Consider the following 12321-nt stretch of genomic DNA (forward strand, 5'->3'; position numbering starts at 1 on the left):
AAGCACCAGGAAAACTGAATAGCACACTTTTTACCAACTCAGAGTTTTCTCATTTTTATTTTGATTACGCAGTAAGAAGGGGATCTAGGATCTGAAACCTAAAATACTACATTCTAATTCCAACTTCTCCATACCAGACTCATCACAAAATATATACACTTTAAAACAGAGCACTACCAGAATTAGTGTGGATTATCTCTTTTTTGAAAGCTAGTCTGTTTATATTTTCCATAAGATGTTGTAGTATAGCATGTAAACACTGTAATACTAAGTGAGAATCATTTAAAAGGTCTGGCTATTTAAAATGTAACTCTATTCTGACATGCCAACCAAACAACTTGTCACTTCTAAGACTGTGGTTACAATAAAACTAAGGAGACAAGTTAATATTCTTAGGCTCCTAAAAGTCAGAGATTACTTCAAAAACCCTCAGTTTAGAAAAATGACCTTGAACGTCCCTGTAGATGAATCTCATCACACACACAGCACGAACACCAGTGCCAAGCAGAGACAGGATAACAGGTTAGCGCCCTTTCCAGAGGATACTCTGTAAGCACGTATTCACTGTTTATTTTGAGGAAAGGCCACGTAAGGAAGGATAGAGATGGTGGATCGCGGGCAGGTGTTCTGAGCTTCACATTTACTGTTTTCAGCAGTGCAGCTATGGCTCCAAGCTTGCATACCCTCTCATACCCTGAATTCAACAGGACTCATTTTTCTTAAAAGGCAGGGGGTCCCTACCCCACATTGCTTAGCGGAGTAGCTCTCCACATTTTCTGCAAGAGAGAAATTCTGGCAAGTACTATTTTCTATGTCCATTTACACTTTCAGTAATGTCTTAATACTCGGTAACATTTTTGTTCCCCTTCAAGTTTGACACCTAACTAGTTGTCAGCAGACCCACCACTTCATCTCGCTTCTGTCCATACCAATCCCCCCACTCCATTCTTACGGTCTTATGCAAATGAAGTGGTGTCCCTGCTGGGGAAGCATAGTATTTTAAAGTTTGTTTGTTTTGTTTTGTTTTGTTTTAGCTCTAGACCTTTTTTATTCCCACTCTTTTTCTGAATATGAGGTATCTGGGAGTCTCAAGAAACAGAGCCTGGAAAATAAGGCCATCTTGACCCCATTTTTCTTACTTCAGTTGCTGAAGTCTTGATAAGATTCAGGCTTGTCCTTAATTATCTCAGTTTACGCTTTTCCAGTTTTCTTCCCCCTTGTGTCAGGAACTTTGTGTGATCAGGAAGAAACTTTAGAAAATTGTACAGTAAGATGCAATTTTTTTATGAATTGCTGCATAAAGTGGTCACCTGATTTGGGCAGACAACAAACTTAAGTTTCCACCTGTATTAGTTCCCTATTGCTGCTGTAACAAATTACCATACACTTAGTGGCTTAAAACAACATATGTTATTATCTTATGGTTTTGGAGGTCAGAATTCTGAAATAGGGCTCAATGGGCCAAAATAAAACATTTGGCAGGGTGGATTTCATTTGGATGCAAAGGGAAGTACATGCTTCCTTTTGCAGCTTTTAGCGGCTTACCCACTTTGCTTTTGAAGGGACCTTCTTCCATCTTCAAAGTTAGCAATGGTAGGTCTCACATCACTCTGACACTTCTTCTGTTTCCCCCTTCCACATTTAAGGATCCCTGTGATTATACTGCCCCCCCAATCCAATAATCAATCACTGCAAAGTCAGCTGATTAGCCTTAATTCCATCTGCTACCTCACTCCCCTTTGCCATGTAATGTAACATATTCACAGTTTCCAGGAATTAGACATGGGCATCATTGGGAGGCCGTAATTCTGCCTACCACCCCACCTGAAAACATCTAAATATTATAAGGCTTGGAGTATTCTCTCTTTCAGTATTTATTCTTGACTATCTACTCACTAGAGTTCTGGACTTGTTTTCCAAAGAATTCCATGGTTGGGGCCACTTCTTATAAGGGAACTGGCAGTGAAACAAAAGGAAAATGGACAAGGATCATTCAATTCCCTTGAGTTCACTGAAATGTTCCAGGGAGAAGACTGAAAACGACAGACCAAAAGTAGACTAAAAGTAAACATCATTGTCTACTCTCACTCATCCCATCACTAGATATAAACTGAGCAAGTCATTAAACTTAATCCATTTTTATTTGATTCAACCGAACAACAACAACAAACAAAAACAAAAAAAGGAGAGAATATTGGGGAATGTCAAACTTGGAGGCCCCTGTGTGACTTCCTGTCACATAGGGGGTAGTGAGACAAGTTCCAAAAAGACACTAACACAAGGCAAAGTAAGGTGATGTCATAATGGACGTACCACCAAGCAACAGGGATACAAAGGAGGGAAGGAGTATATTTGAGGAGATGGGCTTTTGAGACAGACCTTGATGGATGAGGAGGTAAGGATTACATAGGATGAGTTGCCAAGCAGAGAGGTTAGAGGAGCTCAGATACGGTCACTTGACTCCAAGTTGGACATTCCCCAATATTCTCTCCTTTTTTGGTTTTTATTGTTGTTGCAGGATTTTCCAACTGCCACAGACCTATCTAAATCAGGATTTTATAACCTTGTTGTGTTTTACATTTTGGACCAGATCATTATTTGTTGATGGAGACTGTCTTGTGCATTGTGCAATGCTTACCAGCATCTCGCTGCCCCTCCCCGCTAGATACTTAGCAGCACTCTGTGAACAATCCCATTATGACAACCCAAAGGATCTCCAAATATTGCCAATTGTCCCCTGAGGGGCAACTGCACTCCCTCTCCCCTGTTGAGAGCCATTGATCTAGATCTGCTTTTAATATTTATCTCAGATTATGATTTGGGACCAATATGAAGTTAAAAGCTAAATCAGCACAGTTGACAGTGTTCAAGGAGCCTTGTTTCTTTAGATACTGTCTAGACTATTGAAGATTTAATGAGCAGAAGCTCCAAAAATATGTAATTATTAACTGTGGCAAGTCAGCCAGTCCCAAGCACCCCTGTTCTGGAGATATAGACATTATGTGTAAAATAAAAGGCATCATGTTCCAAGGGCAGAGCCCACCCAGCTGCCCTTCCCAAGGGACAGGTCTAATGAGCCCTTTTCATTCCTCACCCTCTTATGGCAACACGCTCTTAACTGGTTTCTCCTCTCAAGCCAGATAAATGCCTTTTTTTATAAAGATTTATTTATTTATTTGACAGAGAGAGACACAGTGAGAGAGGGAACACAAGCAGGGGGAGAGCAGAGGGAGAAGCAGGCTCCCCGCGGAGCAGGGAGCCCAACACGGGGCTCGATCCCAGGACCCTGGGATCATGACCTGAGCCGAAGGCAGATGCTTAACGACTGAGCCACCCACGCGCCCCGTAAATGCCATTTTTATACATACTCTTTTACTTGAAAATATTGCTATTGGAGATGTTTGACTCAGTTTTAAAAGCATCGTTGTTTCTCGGGGCGCCTGGGTGGCTCACTGGGCATCTTTAGCTCAGGTCAGGATCTGAGGGTCCTGGGATCCAGCTCAGAGGCGGGTTCCCTGCTCAGCAGGGAGTCTGCTTCTCCCTCTGCCCCCCCCACTTCTGCTCTCCCCCTATCCTCAAATAAATAAAATCTTAAAAAAAAAATCATTGTTTTTCATTACCAGTTGTTAATGTGTGCTCTCGCTATTCCCAATTATCACTTTGTCCTTTATCCCTTTAGTTAGCCCAAGGATGCTGATGATGCCATCACTCATTTAGAAGTGAAATGTCAGTCAGGGATGGGGTAAGATTTAGGAACGGGGTCGGGGCTCAAGCTATCTATTGAACAAATTACTTATTTAAAACATAGTTCAAAAATTATTCCAAAACCAACCAAACAAAAATTATTCCCCCATGGATACTGTTGGTGCCCCGTTCAAATTGCTTCCATCTCTTTCAGCAGCTCAGTTTTTTACATCCCCCAGCTTCTGCATGCTTTGCCAGTGCCTGTAAGTGAAAGAGGACTGTCCTTTGGCAATGAAGCTGCTAGCCGATAGGGAAAACAGGAACTACCCAAGAGTCTTCATTTTCCCCAGGCTGGACAGTAGATGACAACTGGCTGGTGTGGGCGTACAAAAACCCAGCTCGTTGCCTTAAGGTGGGGCCAACTCTGAAGTGTAATTTATATTCCAGAGTTCCTCACAGGATCAGGCTGTCTGGGACTTAACTTGAAACGGCTCTTCTGCTTGGCTTCTTGCCTCTCCCTATCCTGTTTCTTCTATTTCCTTAGTAGTTTCTTGTGAGATCATTTCCTTAAAAAAATGACTTGAACTCAAGTCCTTGGTTTGGGGTCTGCTTCTTGGACAATCCAACTTACACCGGCCCCTAAAATCCCTTCACCAGAAATCTATCTAAAATAAAAATTTGAGGGGGCGCCTGGGTGGCTCAGTTGGTTAAGCGACTGCCTTCGACTCGGGTCATGATCCTGGAGTCCCTGGATCGAGTCCCGCATCGGGCTCCCTGCTCGGCGGGAAGCCTGCTTCTCCCTCTCCCACTCCCCCTGCTTGTGTTCCCTCTCTCGCTGTGTCTCTCTCTGTCAAATACATAAATAAATAAAATCTTTAAAAAATAAAAATAAAAAAAATAAAAATTTGAGGGACACCTGGCTGGTTCAGTTGAATAGAACATGCAACTCTTGATCTCAGGGTCATGAGTTCAAGCCCCACGTCAGGTGTAGAGCCTACTTACTTACTTATTTACTTAATTAAGAAAGAAAGAAAGATTTGACCACGTCACTCCCCTGTTAAAGCCTCCAGTAGATGTTCACTACCTGCTTGATGCCTTCATGTGGCATTCAAGGCTGGCCCCTATTTACCTTTGCTTACCCCTCTAGCTCTAAGGCTCAACCCATCCCAATTTCCTACTCTGTGGTTCAGAAATGTTGAACATCATGGGTTCCCCATTCATCTCCTTGTCATCTGTTTGGTTTCTGGTGTTCCCATGATCTGTGAAACTTCTAGAGGTCTCTCAGCCTGCACAGACCCCCCAGGTGGGCTAAGGATAGGTCTAATAACCTATTGATCACTTTTTTTTTTTTAAAGATTTTATTTATTTATTTGACAGAGAGAGAGAGAGAGATCACAAGTAGGCAGACAGGCAGGCAGAGGGAGAGGGAGAAGCAGGCTCCCTGCTGAGCACAGAGCCCGATGTGGGGCTCGATCCCAGGACCCTGGGATCATGACCTGAGCCGAAGGCAGATGCTTAACCATCTGAGCCACCCAGGCGTCCCACCTATCGATCACTTTCAATGCATTTACCACCTACTGCACTTCCCTTCTTGTTTGTCTCCCCAACTAGACAGTGAGATCCCAAAAAGCAGGAAGCACGCTTTCATCATTTTAAAATCCCCGCTGGCTAGAACAACGCCTGACACATAGAAGGCTGTTGTTAAAGTTTCTGAATGAATTCACATAACCATATTTTCTCCTGCAGCATAACCAGAGATAGGAAGGTAATTATAGCAGCATGTACTTCAATTCTATCACATGGAAACTAGAAACTCACTCTTATAATAATGCAAATGGCAAAGACTTTCAAAATATTTATGCTCCTGGCAGTCAAGGCGTCATCACTACAGTGGTTGAACTGATTAGGCAAGGGTATTAAGGCTTCATCCTACAATATATACCTTGGGCTTTTTTGCTAAAAATTCTTGTACTCCATCTCAGATGATATAACTGGCCAGTCAGAGACTTTATGTAACCCTTGTTGTTTTTTTAGTGGCTTTGTTTACAAAGTATTTTTTTTAACTTTGTGGTTTCTGTGGACTCCACAGGACTGCTCCCTGACTTACCTCCTGGATTAGGAGCATAGCCTGCTACTTCCACAGCAGCCACTCACCACCATGCCTCGTTCCTTAGCTGGGTTGGCATCAGAGAAAATGCCACAGGAAAAACAACAGAGAGCTAAAATAAGCTCACTTGGTTTCATCCTGCCAGAAACTATTTGGGAGAATAATTCAACATCCATCAAATGTGAAAAATGTCAGAATTAGGAGAAAAAGAAATGTATTTGCTACTTTTAAGGAAAAGTCACATCCCATAAATTGGAGAAGGGTGTTTGCAACATTCAGAAACTTGGCAGTAGGATTCGTGGCATGGACAGCCAGCTAGGGTCATAGCGGGGTGAGAGGCCAGACATGCCGTTGAGCAAGGGGAGGGTTTTCTTTAGGGTCCACATCTGGAAGATATCGAGCCAGGGCTACACTGGGAGCACCCAGAGAATCACAACGTATGTGTCATTGGAAGTCTGATTGAGGGTCCTTTCCTGTTTTACGTTTCTCAAATTATGGCCTATCTGCTGCTCACTCCCATCCCCTCCTGCTAACTCAAAGACCTTGTACTGGTAGTCATCCCTCCCCTTCCCCGCATTGCCAATTCTCCCTCTCTCCTGGGTCATTCTCATCAGCATCAACCCTGTTATTTCTTTTATGTCTCCTAAGTCCTTTCTCTATCCCTCCTTTTCCCTTTGGTTCCTGTGCCATTTCACTTCCCTTGTTATAACAAGAGTCCTTTAAAATTTTTTCTACACTGCTGTCTCCAATCACTTTCCTCACACACTTGGTTTAACTCTCTCCAATGAGGCTTTGCCCCCCTACTCCACCAACTACTCTTGTCAAAGTTATGATGGACCATCACATTGCCAAATCTAATGGTCAGCTCAGTCCTCAATTTACTTGAACTATCAGTAGGATTTAGCACAGGTATTCATTCCCTTTTCAGTAACACTTTTGCCAGGGGCATCTGGGTGGCTCAGTCAGTTAAGCATCTGCCTTTGGCTGAGGTCATGATCCCGGAGCCCTGGGATTGAGCCCCACCTTGGGGACCCTGCTCATCAGGGAGTCTGCTTCTCCCTCTCCCTCTGACACTACCCCTCCCCCCTGCTCGTGCTCTCTCTCTTTCTCTCTCAAATGAATAAATAAAAAAATCTTAAAAAAAAAATAAATAAAAACACCCCCCACCCCAGGCTTCTAGGAAAAAAATGCACGCTCCTGGTTGTCCTCCTTGCTCATTGGTCTATCCTTCTGTCTCCAACCTGACTTCTCTTCCTCTCCTTGGCTTCTTGACATTAAAGTGCTACAGGCTCAGTCCTTGGAACTCTTTTCTCTCTCTACTCTCTTGGTGAACTCATCCAGTCTGGTGCTTTAAAAACCATAAATAGGGCAATGACTTCTAAATATATATGTTCAGTCTAGAATTCTCCTCTGAACTCTAGATTCATATCTGCCTACTCAATATCTCTACTTGGATGTCTAACATATATCTCAAACTTAACATGTCCTAATTGAATTCCTGGTCTTTCCCTGAAGATCTCTCCATGAAGGCTTGCCCCAACTCAATGCCCTCCTCACAGTTGCTCAGGCTTAGTATCTTGGACTCGTACCTGACTCCTCTCTTTTACTCACACCCCAAATACAATTTATGAGTGAATCCTATTGGCTCTGCCTTCAAGATCTATCCAAATCTGATCACTTTTCACTATCTCTATTGCTGCCATTATGGTCTAACTAAATCATCATCGTCTCTCTCCTATAATAATCTCCTAATTGGTCTCCCTGCTTCTACCTACTTAAAAATGACATCAACACCACATTCCCATTCTTCCTTGCTTTGTTTTACCATTTGCTAACATTTAACTTTATACACACACACAGAGATGTAGTTTATATACAGTTCAAAACACTCATTTTAAGTGTGTCTTTCATGAGGTTGACACATTTATACACATGTAACTATGACCACAATGAGGATATAGAACATTTCTATCAGGCCAAAAAGCTTCCTTTTGCTCCTTTCTTTGCAGTAAATTTATCTTCCCAACCCTGGCTCCAGGCAACAACTGATGTGTTCTTTAATCATGGGTTGGGTGTGGGAGAAAGAACAACATGTTTTATTCTAATAGGAAAGATCCAATAGAGAAAAATAGATGATGCAGATCATCTAGAATTTCTATAGATGGAACTGTTACAGTATATACTCTTTGTGTCTGGTATCTCTCATTCAGCATAATTTTTGAAGATTTATCCGTATTATCGCATGTATCAGTAGTTCATTTTTATTTCTGAGGAGTATTCTATTTTATTTTGTTTATTAATTCATCAGTTTATGGCCATTTGATTTGTTTCCAAGTTGGGAACTCTTACAAGTAAAGGTGAATAAACAGTCTGAAATGTTTCTGTATAAAACTTTGCATGGCTATGTTCTCATTTCTCTTGGGTAAATCCCTACAATTGCTGGGTCATATGGTAAGTACATATTTAACTTTATAAGAAACTGCCAAACTGTTTTCCAAAGTTATTGTACCATTTTACATTCTCACCAGCAACATATGAGCATTCTAGTTGCTCTTACATCCTTGGTAACACTTGATATTTTCAGTCTTTTTAATTTTAGCTATACTAGTAGGTGGGTAGTGGTATCTCCTTGTGGTTTAAATTTGCATTTCTCTATGACTAATAGTGTTAAGTGTCTTTTCATTTGCTTATCAGCCATCCATATATCTTCTTTGGTAAAGTAGCAGTTCAAGTCACTTGCCCATGGTTTTAGCTGGGTTATTGTTTTCTTACTGAGTGGTAAGAATTCTCTATATATTCTGGGCACACTTCCTTTGTCAGGTATTTGCGCCACATATATTTTCTCCCAGTGGACAGAGTGCTTTCATTTTCGTACTGGTGTCCCTTGAAGAGAAGACATTTTGATGCAGTTCAACTTACCAAATTTTTTCTTTATTATTTGAGCTTGTATCTCAAGAAGCCTTTGCTTGCCTCAAAGCTGTGAAGATTTTCTCCCATAACATAATGTGTATTTTCTTGTTATATTTTGACTCCCACAAAATTTTTTTAAAAATGCTACTGGAGTGGTATAAAGTGCTAGAGAAATATTTCAATATTACCCAACTGGACAGGTCTGTATTTCCACCTTATAGCTTAGCTAGACTGTATTTTCTTAGTGTGCTGATGAATTTCTATGAGGAGGCAATCTAGCGTAGTGGTTAAGAGCAAGGATATGCAAACTAGATGAACCTGGAACTGAAATCTGCAGCCCATGCAGAGCGGCCACGACCGGGCAAGTCACTTCACTTCTCAGAGCCACTTTCCTCGGAGGCAAAAATGGAAACAATGATGATTTTTTTTTTTAAAGATTTTATTTATTTGCGAGAGAGAGAATGAGAGACAGAGAGCATGAGAGGGAAGAGGGCAGAGGGAGAAGCAGACCCCCTGCTGAGCAGGGAGCCCGATGCGGGACTCAATCCCGGACTCCAGGATCATGACCTGAGCCGAAGGCAGTTGCTTAACCAACTGAGCCACCCAGGCGCCCAACAATGATGATTTTATAACATAATACACACAAAGTTCCTGACCCAACTCTGGGCACATGGATAGGGTTTAATGAATGTTAGATGCCATTATTATTATTGTTACTTCTGTTATCACAGTAAATTTGAAACTTCTAATGTGAAGTTAGCCAACAGGATACGGTTGATAGTATTTCTAAACCAGTCAGAAGTTAAAAGTATTGCTATGATTATTATTAAATTATTATAGAAGCATTTCCCAAATAGTAATGAGCTACACGTTTCACAGTTGGCAGTATGTTTTCCTAACAAAAATTTGGGGGTGTTTGTAATTTGTTAGAGCCATGTGTCAACAGATTCCTTCCAAACTTCTAAGAATAGAATAACCTCAAATTATTTTTACCACAAAAGGGCCATCTAAAAATGTCTTGGCTGGTGCTGCTTCTGTTCCATAACAGAACAGGTCCTGAAGAGTTTTTGTGAATTTAATGTATTTGTATCAATTGTCCGTTTGTTCTCTTCTCATCCTTGACCATGGCAGCCCTTCATCAGTCACACGCTAGGTCTTAGGACAGAATATAGACTTATCGGCTCTATCTCTTTGCCCCTCACCTTCGCTGTTAACACATTACTCACAGAAATTTGGTTCAGAGCTCTTGGGTGAGTTAGCAACATAGCTAAGTCTCCCACATTATTCTTATGTCATTTATAATTAAGTTAGCTTGTCACATTTCAAATCCTGGACTTGATATTTAATAAGCAATCTGGGCTCAAACATTGGTTGCATTCAGTAAATAAATATTTTAAGCCAGCCACTCTAAAAGGACAACTTTTTGGTTTCTTCTGATAACTGCTATGCTGTATGCACAAAAGTCTCATTATTTGTTCTGTGGTGACTTTCCCAGAGGATGTAAACACAGTAAAACTGATTTTGATGGTAAGAGGTTGTGATGAGCACGGGGCTTTTGCTGTTTGGATTGTTTTAAACCTGCACTGTTGGGGCAGCAGTGCCCATTCTCCTGTGAAACATCCTGAAAGCATGAAATGACTCATCCTTCACACTCTCGCTGATCTATCGGCTTCAATTCAAACCACACAAGATACATCCAGTTTGGTTTTGACTGTTTATCATACAGTTAAATAGGATACAGCTAAATATTTATTTGATTTCTTACTCCTAAATTATAGTCCATCTCCCCATGTTTGCTCAGGGCAAAATATTCCTTTTTCAGGGAAAAAAGATGTGGTCCTTGGCATAACAGAATTTTTCTGCTTTCGGATCACTTTTCAAGTCATACAGAATGTCTTTGGATGGCAACACATACTTTTTTTTGTTTCTCTGCTTCTTTTAGGTTTTGTAGAGTTTGCTCCCAAGGGCACCCAACCAAGACACATTGTGTCAAGACACATTGTGTCAAGTGAACCCTCAGAGTTCTGATCAGTAGGGCAAAGGAAGCAGGCTGCTTCTGGACAAACAGATGCTGCTTTTCCTAAGCATGGGTGTCATGGAGGACATGGTATGGGAGTGCCCCACCAAAGCCCATTGTCCATGGTATATGAAAGCTCTATTCCCTTAACTGTATTCTGTAGTATACATGAATAATATATTAAGGCCACTGACAGAATGGTCATTTAAGGTAATCAATTTTATATATTTTAATGTAAATGGGTTCCTGATCATTTCCTGTGAACTGATGTCTGTAGGAGAGGACATACAGGAGAGAGGCAGAAACAAATAGAACATAGAGCACTAGGTATATGAAGAGGGATGGAGAAGGGATATTGAAGGATAGGAAAGAAAAAGAGTGCCGGGCGCCTGGGTGGCTCAGTTGGTTAAGCGACTGCCTTCAGCTCAGGTCATGATCCCAGGGTCCTGGGATCGAGTCCCACATCGGGCTCCCTGCTCTGCGGGGAGCCTGCTTCTCCCTCTCCCACTCCCCCTGCTTGTGTTCCCTCTCTCGCTGTGTCTCTCTCTGTCAAATAAATAAATAAAAATCTTTAAAAAAAAAAAAAAGAAAGAAAAAAAAGAAAAAGAGTGCCAAACCCCAAATCTTCATATGCTCCAGTTTTTCTGAGTGATCATGAAAGTGGGGTGCAGGGGCCCTTGTGGTGATCAGGCAGAGAGCCTAAAGCAGTGATTCTCAACTTCTATATATTAACCTCACCCCGAAGGTTCTAAAACAAGCTAAGCTTGTCATCTCCAGCCAGGTGATTTCACTGATCTGGGATGGAGTCCGGGGATGTATTTTATAAACTCCCCCAGTGTTTCTCAAATGCAGCCTGGGTTAAGAACCCCAGCTTAAAGAAACCTTCAGGAGTCCCCAACAATGGGGATCTCCATTTTGGTACCTTTTCTTAAGGAGCCTGGGGAAGTCCTAAGGACTGTTCAGCAATGGAAGAAATCCCCACTTCTATCTTGTGGGAAGAGGAGGAGATGGTCTGTCATCACCCCTGGAAACTCCCTGCGGCCTTATGACTCTTGCTGGTCTCTCCATATAGACACTAGCCACTGAATGCCTTCCTAAATTTAGAGGCGTGGCCTGCTGTTCATGCCCTTTTTTTCACATTCTTTCAGGACCAAATTCCTTTGGAGATATTTACAATTAACCTTTTCTCAAGTTAGATTTCAGACAAGTTGGTATGGATGGTTATAACATGATTTTCCAGTTTGGTGTGCATTGAGGCCTACTTCCACAACAGCAAGAAAAGCCTATGGGGTTTTATGGCAAGCTTCTTAAACACAATCATAATGCAGTTTACAAAAGCCATGGGTGTGGACAAAATATGTAGTGATATAATCCACTTTAAAATCAGATGCGTGGGGGCGCCTGGGTGGCTCAGTTGGTTAAGCGACTGCCTTCGGCTCAGGTCATGATCCTGGAGTCCCGGGATCGAGTCCCACATCGGGCTCCCTGCTCGGTAGAGAGTCTGCTTCTCCCTCTGACCCTCCTTCCTCTCATGTTCTCTGTCTCTCATTGTCTCTCTCGCAAATAAATAAAATCTTAAGAAAAAAAAAATTTTTAAATCAGA

The sequence above is a fragment of the Mirounga leonina genome, unplaced genomic scaffold (assembly GCF_011800145.1).
Source record: "Mirounga leonina isolate KUSES-001 unplaced genomic scaffold, KU_Mleo_1.0 Mir_165, whole genome shotgun sequence".
NCBI lineage: Eukaryota > Metazoa > Chordata > Mammalia > Carnivora > Phocidae > Mirounga > Mirounga leonina.